This window comes from Crocodylus siamensis, chromosome 7 (assembly GCF_052110815.1).
Source record: "Crocodylus siamensis isolate JL-2025a chromosome 7, ASM5211081v1, whole genome shotgun sequence".
NCBI classification, from domain to species: Eukaryota; Metazoa; Chordata; order Crocodylia; family Crocodylidae; genus Crocodylus; species Crocodylus siamensis.
This window is the reverse complement of record NC_143401.1, coordinates 72,081,411-72,093,727: the sequence shown is the minus strand read 5'-3', so window position 1 is coordinate 72,093,727 and position 12,317 is coordinate 72,081,411. Positions and strand designations below refer to the sequence as shown.

At 44.3% G+C, this 12,317-nt stretch overlaps 1 protein-coding gene across 1 annotated transcript in view; it reads left to right on the top strand.

Annotated features, from left to right (window-relative positions):
* Positions 1 to 1,928: 1,928 nt before the first annotated feature.
* Positions 1,929 to 12,317, top strand: part of INPP5A (inositol polyphosphate-5-phosphatase A) — a 624,592-nt gene continuing 614,203 nt past the window's right edge. Inside the window, exon 1 of the mRNA XM_090057772.1 lies at positions 1,929 to 2,091. The gene's annotated coding sequence lies outside the window, so the exon portion shown is untranslated. The remainder of the gene's footprint in view (positions 2,092 to 12,317) is intronic.

Genomic DNA, 12,317 nt, shown 5'->3' with positions numbered 1-12,317 from the left:
TCAGTCCCCTGGCTGGCTCCATGTTCTGTCCCTGTTGCAGGGGCAAGCCCCTCCCCTTCACAGGGAAAATCTCTCTAGCTGGCCCTTTATTCTTCTTCTCCCTAGGCTATGAACCTGACATGCCTCACTCATCAGTTGAACCCCTTGCGAAACCTCCAACGTGATATCCTTCCAACAGCTCTCACTCAGGTAAGTTTTTGTCTCTGCAGAACCTCCTTTGCCAGCTCCATTGGCCCACAGGTGCATGAGCTCCTGCCCCCACAGCTCTTCCTTGTCCAGGGAAAATACCACTCACTCAACTCCAGCTTTAACTTCTGAGTTAGCAGTTAGAGCCTATCTGGTGGTTCCCCTCTGTCTGCTCTCCCTCCCATGGCACTTGGCACAATCAATTAGAGCTGCATCCTTGCTTCCTATGCTTTATTAGTGATCTCAACCTGCACATGAGGCACTCCCTGTCTGCCAGCCCTTTGCCCTCTTATACTTTGGGACAGGGCATGCCTTCTACCATGTCACAAAGACTTTGGTGGAGGTAGACATTTTTAATGGAACATATGGTTTCCTAATTGTTTCGTATGTTATAGTTATTGCAAAGCAGGTCTAATTATTAAAAAAAGTTTCAGTAAGTAATGTCCCTTTAGTAAATTTATATTAGAAGTGTTACAGCAACAGTCTTAGAAACCTTTACCCACCAGTCCAGAACATAGATAGTGCTCCTGGTTACCTTCTCCAGCTAACCCATTACGGTGCTTCAGCCTCAAAATAGATAGATTCTATAATAGTACTATTCTGCTTTCTCCAGGCTTTCGGTCCTTCAGCCCAGCTGCATAACTCTGTCTGTTGCCTGGAAAATAGCATCTTTTCATTTGATAACCCCAGCTATAGCTATCTTAAATCTCTTTATCTTAAATCGCCCTCTCATGCCTTAAATCTCTTGAAATTGTTTGCTACAGGTGTCTAATCTTCATCAGTGTTTAATTTCTTCTTTGTCTTTTCTTAAAAACTTCCTTTGACTTCATGCAGTAAACCAAAAAAATATAGACATTCTTATCATAGTTGTGAATATAATATAGATATCCTTCTCCATAACAGGTAAAATTGAAATTGTGAGCAATTTGCAGTACTGGTAAACTGGCTAGGAAAAAAAAGATAGCTTGAACTTTCACCTGAAATTTAAAGCATAATAATTTTTTGGATTAATTATTGAGCACTTAAATCTGGTTGGTTTTAAATCTCTGGCGCTCAAAACTAGAGACAGAAGTACTGAAATATCTTCAGAAAAAATTGAAGAGATTCAGAAAAGTATTAGATCTCCAGAAAAACCTGTTTTCATAGTAAAATCTACCTTCTGGTTTAGCAGACAAGTTAGTTGGGGAAGCTTATAAAACTTGAATTGTAGGGTGCTTATCAATATTGCTTCTCTACAATTTTGTAATTGGTTTAGAAGCATAAACTGCCCTCTTGTAGCAATGCTTACAGGATGGGAATAGAGGAACTGACTCATCATGGTTCATTTCACTCATAGGCTAGGGACAGAAGTTACATACAAACTGGTTTAAGAGATCAGAAACTGATTTAAACCTGTAACAGAATGTAAGTTCAGTGCACATAAACCAGTTTGAAAATGGCTGAAACTAGTTTAAGATAAACCTGGATGAATACAGTATCAGACTTAACTAGTTCAGGTCAAACCTGTTTATAAAACTTCTGTCCCAGACCCCTTCCTGGTTCAAGTTAAATCAGAGTCCCCCAGCATGCTTTTCAGCCCTGAGCTGGGCTGTGCTGTCTGCTCCACCCCTTTGCTTCCTAGCTGGAGCAGTGAGGGCTGGCTCATTGGCCTCACTGGTTGGCTCACTACCCCTGCCCAGGCAAACCCTATTTGGGGTCTGCAGCCAAGGAAGGGAGTTAAACTCACCTTCCCCCAAGTACAGAGCTGCCCTGCCCTGCTAAAACTTAGTGCTGGCTGTGACTGTGGACTACAAATCCCAGAGGCACCTGGAAGCAGGAAGAGGAAGTGATGAGCAACCCTGAGAGTCCTGCTGCTGTTATTGTGCACTGCAAATCCCAGAGACCTCAGGGCAGCAGGAAAAGCAGGTAAATGCACAGCCCAGGCTAAGTTTATAGTTCTTCAGTTTCTAGTTTTTCAGAGAGGGAACTATTTTTGTTCAAGCTTTTATAAATTCAGTGCTATTCCCTTCCTCCCCTCACACTCCCCACCCAGGAAGAGCATAGGCTGAGGCCAGCCCATGCCCCCTCCTCTCCCTCTCTTCCCTCCCCTTTTGCAGTGAATGGCAAGCATGCTCTAGCACCCCCTGGCTTCTGGCTTGAGCCAGTGCAGGAATATGGCTGCATTTCCTAGATCAAAAGTGAATGTGTCTTTATTTGCTTATCTGTCCAATCTCTGCAGTTTAGACTAACCTGCAGAGGCTGAATCAATTCAGCCTTGGGCTTTTTGATTGTCTGTACTTAGCCTTAATGATTCCCTGATGGTGTACAGTCTTCCATCCTGGTTCCTTGCCTCTGCAGAAGGAGGGAATGTTTTTTGTATAGCTTGCTTAGACAATATTGGTAATCTATATGAATACTTACTCCCACTTTAGACAAGTACCTACTTCAATATTTGTAGAGCACTAACTTCATAGAACTGGATTGAAGATTTTCAGGGTAGGGTGTCTTGCCACTAAGCCGCTGTTCTACCTTTCTGTACAAGCCATCTATGCCCCTTTTGCTTGCATGTTCTGAATGGTAACAAGAGGCTGCTAATGACCATCCTTTGGTGTGATTAACAATTATTGGAAGGCTGTATATTGCACAATTCACAGTAAGAGTTAGCTCTAAATAGTCCCATTGCAAAAATCTCAACTTTTACATTTGGGAAAAACAAATAGCAGGCCCATGATAGTTTGTGTTACTGTCAGAAGGTAAATATGATACTTTGAGTTCACAGCATTGTGTTCAGAAACTGAGAACAGGGCCATTGCCCAGTTAAGATCATATCTCATTGAGTCAGAACGATAACAATTTTTTAAATTTCCAGTAACGTTGCAACACATTCTGCCACATGCTATTTTAAGGTCATATCCTCTTCTGTTCAGCACTGCGTTTCCCTGTACTAAAAGCTCCCCATTTTAATTTTCCACTGCCACATGCAATTTTGTGTAAAAAAGACTTTAGAGCAGATAGAGGAAAAGATTAGGACAGGAAAGAGCATATGTTTCAGAGGCATGTATTGTTTAAAATACGTGTAAGTGATAAATTGTGACATGGTGGACTACTAAGCAGCATTTACAAATTGTTTGACATCAGAACAGTTTAGAACACCAATTACTCCTTCCATCCCAGTGTACATCAAGCTCTGGAAAACATTTCTGCTGTTAGATATATATCCAAACATGGAAGCTTTCATACTTTAGAACATCTTAAGAATGACTTTCCACACTCTGTAGAAAAGGAGCTTGGAAGCCAATAATCTATCTCCATCAGTACAAACTTTAAGTCTTCAAATTAGTAAACAGCCACATCAGGATATAGTACATTGTATTTATTTTATGCTACATGAGCTGTCTTGTTCTAAAGTGTAATGTATGTAGTAACAGGCTCCAAATAAGTACTGTCCCTGACTGTCCCTCATCTAGGAATAGTTTTGTATTACTTGATTGATTCCTTTTCCCCACCCCACCCTATGGCCTTGTCACATGTTAATTTTAGGTAGTTCCTGTAACTCCTAACTCCTGAAGTGTCCACACAGTAACATGTGAAACTAGTTTTAAGCATGCTTTTGGCAGCTTAAAGTTATGCCACTCCAGGGCAAGTTTATCTCTGATTCATATTACCTAGCTTGTGTTACATGAATGTGTGGCCACTCCCCAAAGATGAGCCACCCAAGTTGCGTCCAGTATCTCAGGATGCAGTGTCCCTACCTTCATCCTCCTCTGTATGCACAATCTTTCCACCCCTGAACTCTGCTGCCCAGAGGGTAGTTCTGGCACCAAGCCAATTCCACCTCCTGCATTTCCACTCTCGGGGTGCAACCCTGTACAAACAGTCTTCAGCACTAGCTAGTCACAGGGCACGGATGGGTCCAGGAGTGGGGCCTTGGGGGCTTGGCGGGCAACAAGGTAGGAGAACGGACTGGGTCCCCATGAGCTGGGACTTCCTTCCTGGAGCAGCAGCAGTGGCCCTCCCAAAAGTGCCTGGCCTCACTGCTCCCGCCTCCCAGATACCTCCAGGAAGCATGACTAGCAACGCTTGTACCCCAATCCAAAATCCCGATTTATTAAAATATGAGACTTTCTTTAATTTACTACTTTTTTGTTTCTTTTTGATTTTTTTAACTTATTTTTATTTTATTCTTCATTTGCTGACTTCCTTCATCTGACCACCCTTCCCCCACCTCTATTTCATTACCCACCCCATCCCATTAACTCTCCGCCTACCTGCTTCATGTACTCTCCCACCCCCAAACCATCTCTGCAATACACTCACACCTAGAGCACAGTTAGAAGCCTGCCCTGACATATTAGCCCTGTAGTGGCAACTCATAGTTATAGCTCCTACTCCGCCCCTGCTCAACAGCCCTATAGTGGCAAGTCACAGCTGTGCAAATGGGGGACAATCAGAGAGATTTTTTAGCCTAAAGTTGTGACTTCTCCAAACTTGAGGTAGCACTAACACCAATCAACATTTAAGCAGCTCAAAGTGCAACATATAACAAGGCCCTAATTTCCTGAAATTAAAATCAGGAACTTTTTTTATTCTTGCTATAATAGTCGCACCACAGTAATTTTACTTAAGATCAATTACATGGGTATTATTTACTTGGCCCATTTGTGCAGTTTAGATCTTTACAGAAAGTTTGAAGACCAAATCCCTGCCCAAAAGAGCTTATCATTAGATGAAAAATGGTCATGGACATGGTCAGGGAAAACTGAGAGCAGAATTTGGCTGCTTTTCAGTCAGTGAGTTAAAGCAGCAGCTCTTTTAGGTTGCCCAGAAGAGGGAGCCTTCTATACATACATGTGAGCAGATCTAACTCTGTCCAGCAGAGTTTTATATCACAAGAGAATACCCATGAGTTCTACTGCAGATCTTCTCATTAGTTCAGCAGTTTTTAGGATTTTCACCTCTCTTTTATGAACTCATTACTTTGTCCTAATACTCCCTGTAACCTGAAGCTAGGGCTTAGATGGCATGTCTACATGTTCATTAATTTGCCTTAGGTACTGAGCATTTAGTTTAGTATTTGCTTAATAAAGTACTAACTAAATGCACAGTAACTAGAGTTACTGCACAGTAACATGGACGTACAGGGTTTTTTTGTGAAGCATTAGGCTAATAATGCTGTGCAGTAAACTTTTAGCACAGTTTTAAATGCCATGCTACTGTGCAGCATTATTAGGCTAATGCACAGTAAGCATCTTGTGTAGACATGCCCACTGACTACTTGATTCTGCTGTCAGCAAGGTGTTTATAGTTCCTTTTTATTTTTTGGGAAAGATTTTCAGAATATTTTAAAAGTTAAAAAAAAAAAAAAAAAAAGGGAGAGAGAGAAAAATCCAAAATCCATCAGGTAATTTAGGACCTCAAATTACTTAAAAGGGCTTGTCATTTGAAGGATGTTTTGCACTTCTGAGAATAAGAATGGTATGACAAGTCATTTATCTATGATGTAGAAATGAATCTGCTTGCCTATGCTGGGAATAGGAGCATGGGAGCTGTCAGACCACTGGTATGATTTTTATGTAGCCTGGCTTTTTCTTTGGTAATGATCAGAAACTAGGTGAACTCAGAACTTCAGAAGTAGGTGAAGAATGCCTGTGGTTAAGAAACAGAGAGATTTTTCATTTTTTTTAAAACAAGATATCACACACGCACAAGACATTCGATTGCAAGTTATTTCTTCTAACTTCTGAGATTCTATTTATTAACTTGGCCAAACCCCTCTGGTTCCTGAGGGACTTAGTTCACATTTGAAGATGTGGGATCTTAACGTGAATGATATAAAAAATATTAAGTCTTTGAGCAACTGATGGAATTTAGTCCATTTGTGGATTTTTTGGGGAGGGGAGGTATGGGGACAGGGGGGAAGGACAAAGACAAGACAAAAATTACTGTGAAATTATCCTGTTTTTCTACCTATTTATTTTACCCCAATACTTTGAAAGTATTTGAAGTGATATAAGTATCTTCCATATCTGTCTTCAAAGAACAGGATGTTTCAAGTTGTTGTTTTAAAATATAAATATTGTTATTATTTAAAATAATTATAAACTCCTTCCTTTATGCCTAAAACTTGGAAAAGATTAATGATATATAAAAGTGTGGCAGGGCACCTTTGGTGCCTGCCACTTTAAGAGCCAAAGTGGGCAGCAAAGCAACCTTCAGGTGACTGCAGTGCCAATGAAGGGGTCACATAGCCATCAGGAGGCTGCTTGATTGGGGGAGGGCCCGGCTGTTGAAGACTAAGAGCAGGCCCTGGGCAGTAGAGCCGGCAGTTGCTGCGGGGAGCCAAAGGAACAACATTCCCTGGCCAGAGTATTGCAGCTCCCAGAATGCCTGCTGGCTATGGGGATGGAGGAGTTTCCTGGTCCTGGGGAATGACCTAAAACTACACCCTACTGGGGAGGATGTTGTGGTGAAGCTGCTTATGGCGGGGCAGTCCTCAGGAAATGCCACACCAGTGCCTCCACAGTGAAAGGTGAGTATGGGGTGCCAGAAAGCCTCAGCCGCCATTGCCTTGTGGGTACGCCATGGAGGGAAAAGGTTAGGGGAGTGCAACCTAACAGAAAAGCACAGGGGTCCAGGCCCACCGAGCGGGCTCTGAGGCAGAGTCCAGGCTCATTGACAGACACCTGAGTATGCCATAGGCCAAGTTTGGGGCCCAGGTAGGTCGACAGACTTCTGAAGCCCAAAAGAGCATAAGCCCCAGAAGCCCCAGTGAGGGAGCGGACCAGTGGCCTTAGTAAGGGGACCAAGCAGTGGCCAGTGGCCATGTAGAGTAGGGCCTTAGGGGGCCTGAAGGACTATACATGGGCTGACTGGAGTAGCAGCAGCTGTGTAGAATACAGCCTAAAGGGGGCCTGAAGGACTGCACATGGGCTGATGGGAGTAGCCAGAGTTGAGGCCCCAGTGAGGAGGTAGGAGGCCCAGGTACATCTGAGGACACCTGAAGAGAAGTTGGGCCAGAGGCTGAGTGCGGCCCAGTTAAGGGCCCATGGGAGTAATAGTGGAATTGGATGCCAAGTGTAAGGCATGGGACACAGTATAAGGCCAGGTTTGGAGCTGTGTCTTACACCCTTGCATTCAGGCATTAAGTAGGCAGCCTCCTGCCTTATAAACCAACTGCTAATTAGTTGCATCAAAGGCATGGCAGACAAGGCAGGTGGGCAGACTGCCCTAGGCAGGTGGGCAGGCCAATGATTTGACCAGCTGCAAGATGGCTCCCTGCCACAAAAAGTGACAAGAGTGAGGGAAACGCATCAAAAAATGTGCAAGCTGCAAGGATTCTTGTGGGTGACCTAATGAGAATGTACTGCATTCAAAACCTTGTCTAAGTTTATTCCAACTGCGTAAATGGTCCAATAAAAGAATCATCCACAAATATCATGCCTCCCACATACTTCCTGGATCATCATGGCTAAAACATCACTCTAAGACTACCAAAAATGGACAAAATTCCATTTTTTTGCAGTTTTAATGTTATGACTTCTTTTGGAAAATAATTTGGATAAATTAGTAGACTGAACAGTTTATAGATGCTGTATCTCACTTCATCTCTTGAATATATAATTCTATGTCAGTTGTAGAACCATTGCTTTATTATTTTATGATGTTAGGATTTGTGTGGAACACAGAGAACAATACAGTTTTTGCTTCAAGAAACTTACTGTCCAGAAGTCAAATTGTGCTATTAAGTGAACAAGGCATTTGTTGAAGTGGGAAGAACACTTGTCACTTTTCACAACAGTTAGTATTAATCAGTAGTGTAACCAGGGGGCCAGAGTGAGGGATGACGAAGGGGGCACCAGTGTGGCCTTCTTGCCCCAGAAATGTTTGCCATGGCAACCTCAGCCCTGCCCCTGTGGAAGAGAACAAACAGGGCACCTAGAATAGTCACTGATACATCCTCACAATACATCCTCTTGGCAGTGGGGCAGATGGACTACCAGCTCCTTTAACCAATCAGCAGTGAGGGGCAGGACCATGGCCTCCTTCACCAATCAGCAGCAAGGGTAAGGGCCACTGGGCCCTTTGGCCAACCAGCAACAAGAGGTGGGGCCACCACAAAAAGACCACCTCTCTTCCTCTCTGACTGGCTGTGAATCCTGCTCCTCCTGGCTGTGCACCCTACATCTAGGCAGAGCCAAGAGAACCATGAGGACAAATGATTGACGTGTATTTCCACCAATGAACTGAAAAACAGGACTTTTTGCAGTATTTAGCATACTGAATGCTATTTAGAATCCCTGTCACTCCAGCTGCATTAAAGGAAAAGAATAAATTAGGCAGAAAATGATGCAATTATTATGTACAGATTAACAAGTTCTAAGGCCAGAAGTGACCATCTAGTCTGGATTTCTGTATAGTGCAATTTATAGGATTTCTGTGATTTAACTTTTATTTTGTGGAGTTTTTTCCCATCCCCATCCCCGTGTTGTGTGCCCCTTTCCCCTCCCCCTTTCCCTCCCCAGAAAAAGCCTCCAATCTTGATTTTATAAATTCCTACGCTGGAGAATAACTCAGGCAGAATTGCTCATATCAAATAATTTATTACTCTTAGCTTTAATATTGGCACCATATTTTGAGTTTGGACTTAGTTTCAACATGTATATATTGGATCTTGTTATACTTTGTCCACTAAACAGAATAGGCCACTATTATCAAATTTTTGTTCCATATACAGTTCCTTACAGAAAATAATTAAACAACCCGTTTACCTTCCCTTTTAAGCTAAAAAATTGAACTCTGAGTTTTTTCACAATAATGCATATTTTCCAGTCCTTTAATAGGTTTTCCTATTTATAAAAATGTTTCTTGAATTTGGACATCAGGACACAGTATTTCAGTAGCAGTTGTGCTAAAGTCACATACAGACATATACATGTGTATATAAGGGCTGTGCGAAACGCCTATGTTTCATTTCAGTTTTGGATTCATTGTTTCATTTTTCAGGTTTGAATTGCTGTTCTGTTTTGTTTTGGCTGAAACCGTTTCGAGTTTCGACACGGTTTTGATGGTGTTTCGGCTATAGGCTATAATGAGGAATGACTAAAATGCCTATAACTTTGTCATTTTTTCCCTGATTCTGATGAAAATTGCAGAAATGGTAGCCCCTGCTGAGGCCATGAAGCCTGCCAAGTTTCAAGGAGATAAAGTGCAGTTTCCCAGAAACCCCTGCACCTGTCACAGAGTAGGGTCCCTAGAGATAGCCATGATACCCCTAGGGCCCTGTAACCATGCCAGCTCTGACCTGCAAGTGCCTTCTCTTCTTGCCTGCTGCCACATCTTGTTGGAAAAGATAATAGGGAGGCTGCCCTCGAGCTTCAGCTCAGTCACGGTCCTAATGGACCCACTAAACTCCTTCTCCCCTATAGCCTCAGTATGGTCCACCACTTTAAATAATGGCAGGCAAGCAGCATGGTAGCACTAGCATCTCAATCACCAAACTGTCACAGCGGTGTTCTTTCCTTTCCTGCAGGAGCTTCTTCAGCAGCTGCCAGAGAACTCTCCCTGCCACCTCCAGCCCTGGGGCTTAGATATGCCCAAGGCCCTGCATCCTTCCAGTCAGCTGACCGGGGGCAGGTGCTAGGGATGTAGGTTGTAGCCATGTTGGTCTAAGGACATGGCAGACAAGGTTCTTTGGGTTAATCTGATATCTTTTTGTACACCAACTGAATAGTTACAGAAATATATCTTAGCAAGCTTTCGGGTTGAAAACCCTTCATCAGGCTGAGGAAGCATCTACAGTTGCACTCTTCCTGGATGGAAGGAATAGTAAAGAAGCCAGAGGCTGGCATGCAGTGCAGGTAAGAAAGCCAGTCAGTGAAAATGGAAATGGAGGTGTCAGGGAGTAAAGGACAGGTTACTGTGGCAGGGGGTGGGGAGAGGAGGATGTAGCAGGTAAAAGTGGAAAGGTACCTGGGGAGTCAGATATCTGGTAGGTTGTAGTGTGTCAGAATTCCAATTCTGTATTGAGTCCATGAGTTTCTGTACCTAGGATGTTGATGCAGTGCAGTTCATAGGTTCGTCTGTGAAAAGAAGAGACTGGCTGGTAGATGGTGTGTTGGCACATGACAGTGGATACCACTCTTCCATGTCCCTCTGCCTGTGTCCTTCTGCCTACCTGACTCTGTTCACCAACACCTCTGTTCACTGATCCAGGGTTTTACTGCCATATACGCTCCCCTTCACCCTCAGGTCACACATGGCGGCCAGCATGTGGAGCACAAACGATCAAGCCATTTCCTGATGCCCTCCTTCAGCTGCCTCACCAGTGCCTGCACATCAGGTGACAGCGGCTTGACTCAGCCAGGAACATTGATCCCCTAGAATTTCTCCATTTTGGTTCTGAAGTTCCCTCACTACAGGGATCACCTGGCTAAGGAGGGCATCACCAGTGCTGAGGCTCTTGGTGGCCTTGAGGAAGGCCTTGAGGACCACCAAGATCTGGGAGATAGTATCCCACTCAGCTCTGTTAAGAGGGCCACTGATCCTAATCTCCCTGAGCAATTTTGCTGCTCCACCAGCCTCTCAAGCTTCAGGTATGTGGAGTTCAACTGAGTCTCTACATCCTGCATGATTTTGTGCTGTGGGATGTTCACCTCTCCCTGTTTGTCCCACAGCATTTTGTCTCCCTTGATTCTCCAGTGGAAATAGCCTGCCACCTTCCTGCATTTGGAAATTAGCTTGCTGGTGGTGCTGGCGCTCTCACTGGCAGCCCTGTCCCTCTCCAAGGCACCTCTGACAGTGAGGTGGAACTTGTGTGCCACATAGCAGATGCCAACAAAGTTGGCATTACACACCACCTTGACCATACTGACCCCATGCACCAAGCAGTTCATGGCCCCCATGATCTTGGTTACTGTGTGGGACTCATCCATTACCTCAGCTTGAAAGAGAGCCCACTGACGGTCTGACTGGTTGCACTAGTGCCCTTTGATGGAGAGGTAGGTATGATCTCCACCCTGACTGCTCCAGCTGTCTGATGTGAAGTGTAAGGCCACCTGCAGACCTGCCTTGTACACCTTCTCCCTCAAGTATTCCCTGCATCCTTCATACAGGGAGGGCACCACTGTCCTGCTGAAGGTGGTGCATGTGGGCACTTTGTATGATGGGGCCACAAGCATCGTGAGCTGACGGAACCCTGGCCACTTAACAAAGGAGAAGGGCTAGCCATCCACGGCAAGCATCTCCCCAATACTCTGACTGACCTTGCTTGCCTTGGGAACGTGCCCCCCTGCATGCCCACCTTTCCCCCACTGTTCCACGGTAGCTTGCCTCTGCTTCGGGGGGACAGGGGCTTTCAAGCAAGAGGGTGACTTCTTTTTGGGCATGCTCCCACTGGTGCCAGGCTGGGGAAGAGCAAGGGCAAGGGGGTGGTGTCTGTGGAGATGCATCAGCATCCCTGTGGTGCTCATGTGTTTCGCTCCCTTGCCCCGGTTGGTTTTGGCTTGGCAGTGCAGGTAGGTAGTATGTGTGGGATCATCTGCCTCCTCAACATGATTCCAGACCACACAACCCCCAGTGATCACGCTGTCAGGCAAAACTCAAATTTCCTTTTCTTCAGGTAAAAAAAAAAAAAAAAAGGAATGGATAATTTCAAAGATATGGATATAGGGGGAAAAAAAGAAATGCTATAGGGATAACAATACTAGTACTGAAGTTAGGCTACTATAGCTAAGCTGTCCGTGTAAGCTGTATCCTATCTAATCTTTTGCAAGCAGAAGACACACTTCCTAGCTAGACAGTAACAGCTAGGAAGCAATCAGAGTCAGTGCCTTTCAGATGCTGCTCTCTGGCAAGAGACAGGCTGACAATGACTGACAGCTTAGACATTCATAGGCTTATATGCTGTTTTAAAACTTTTTAGGTCCCTCCCACAGAGCACTGGGATTGGAAGGGAACTCAGGGACAGTTGGCAGACACTGGCCAGCTACAGATGTCAGTCTGTTCTCCCCTCTTCCTCCTCCCTCTCTATACTTTCTCTTTCCCTGAAAGCTCAGCTTCGAAACACCTCCAAATTGCTGAAAATGCCTTCAGAATTTTTTGACTTATTTCATTTCATTTCGAACATTTCAACATATCTCCTGTTTCATCTTGGA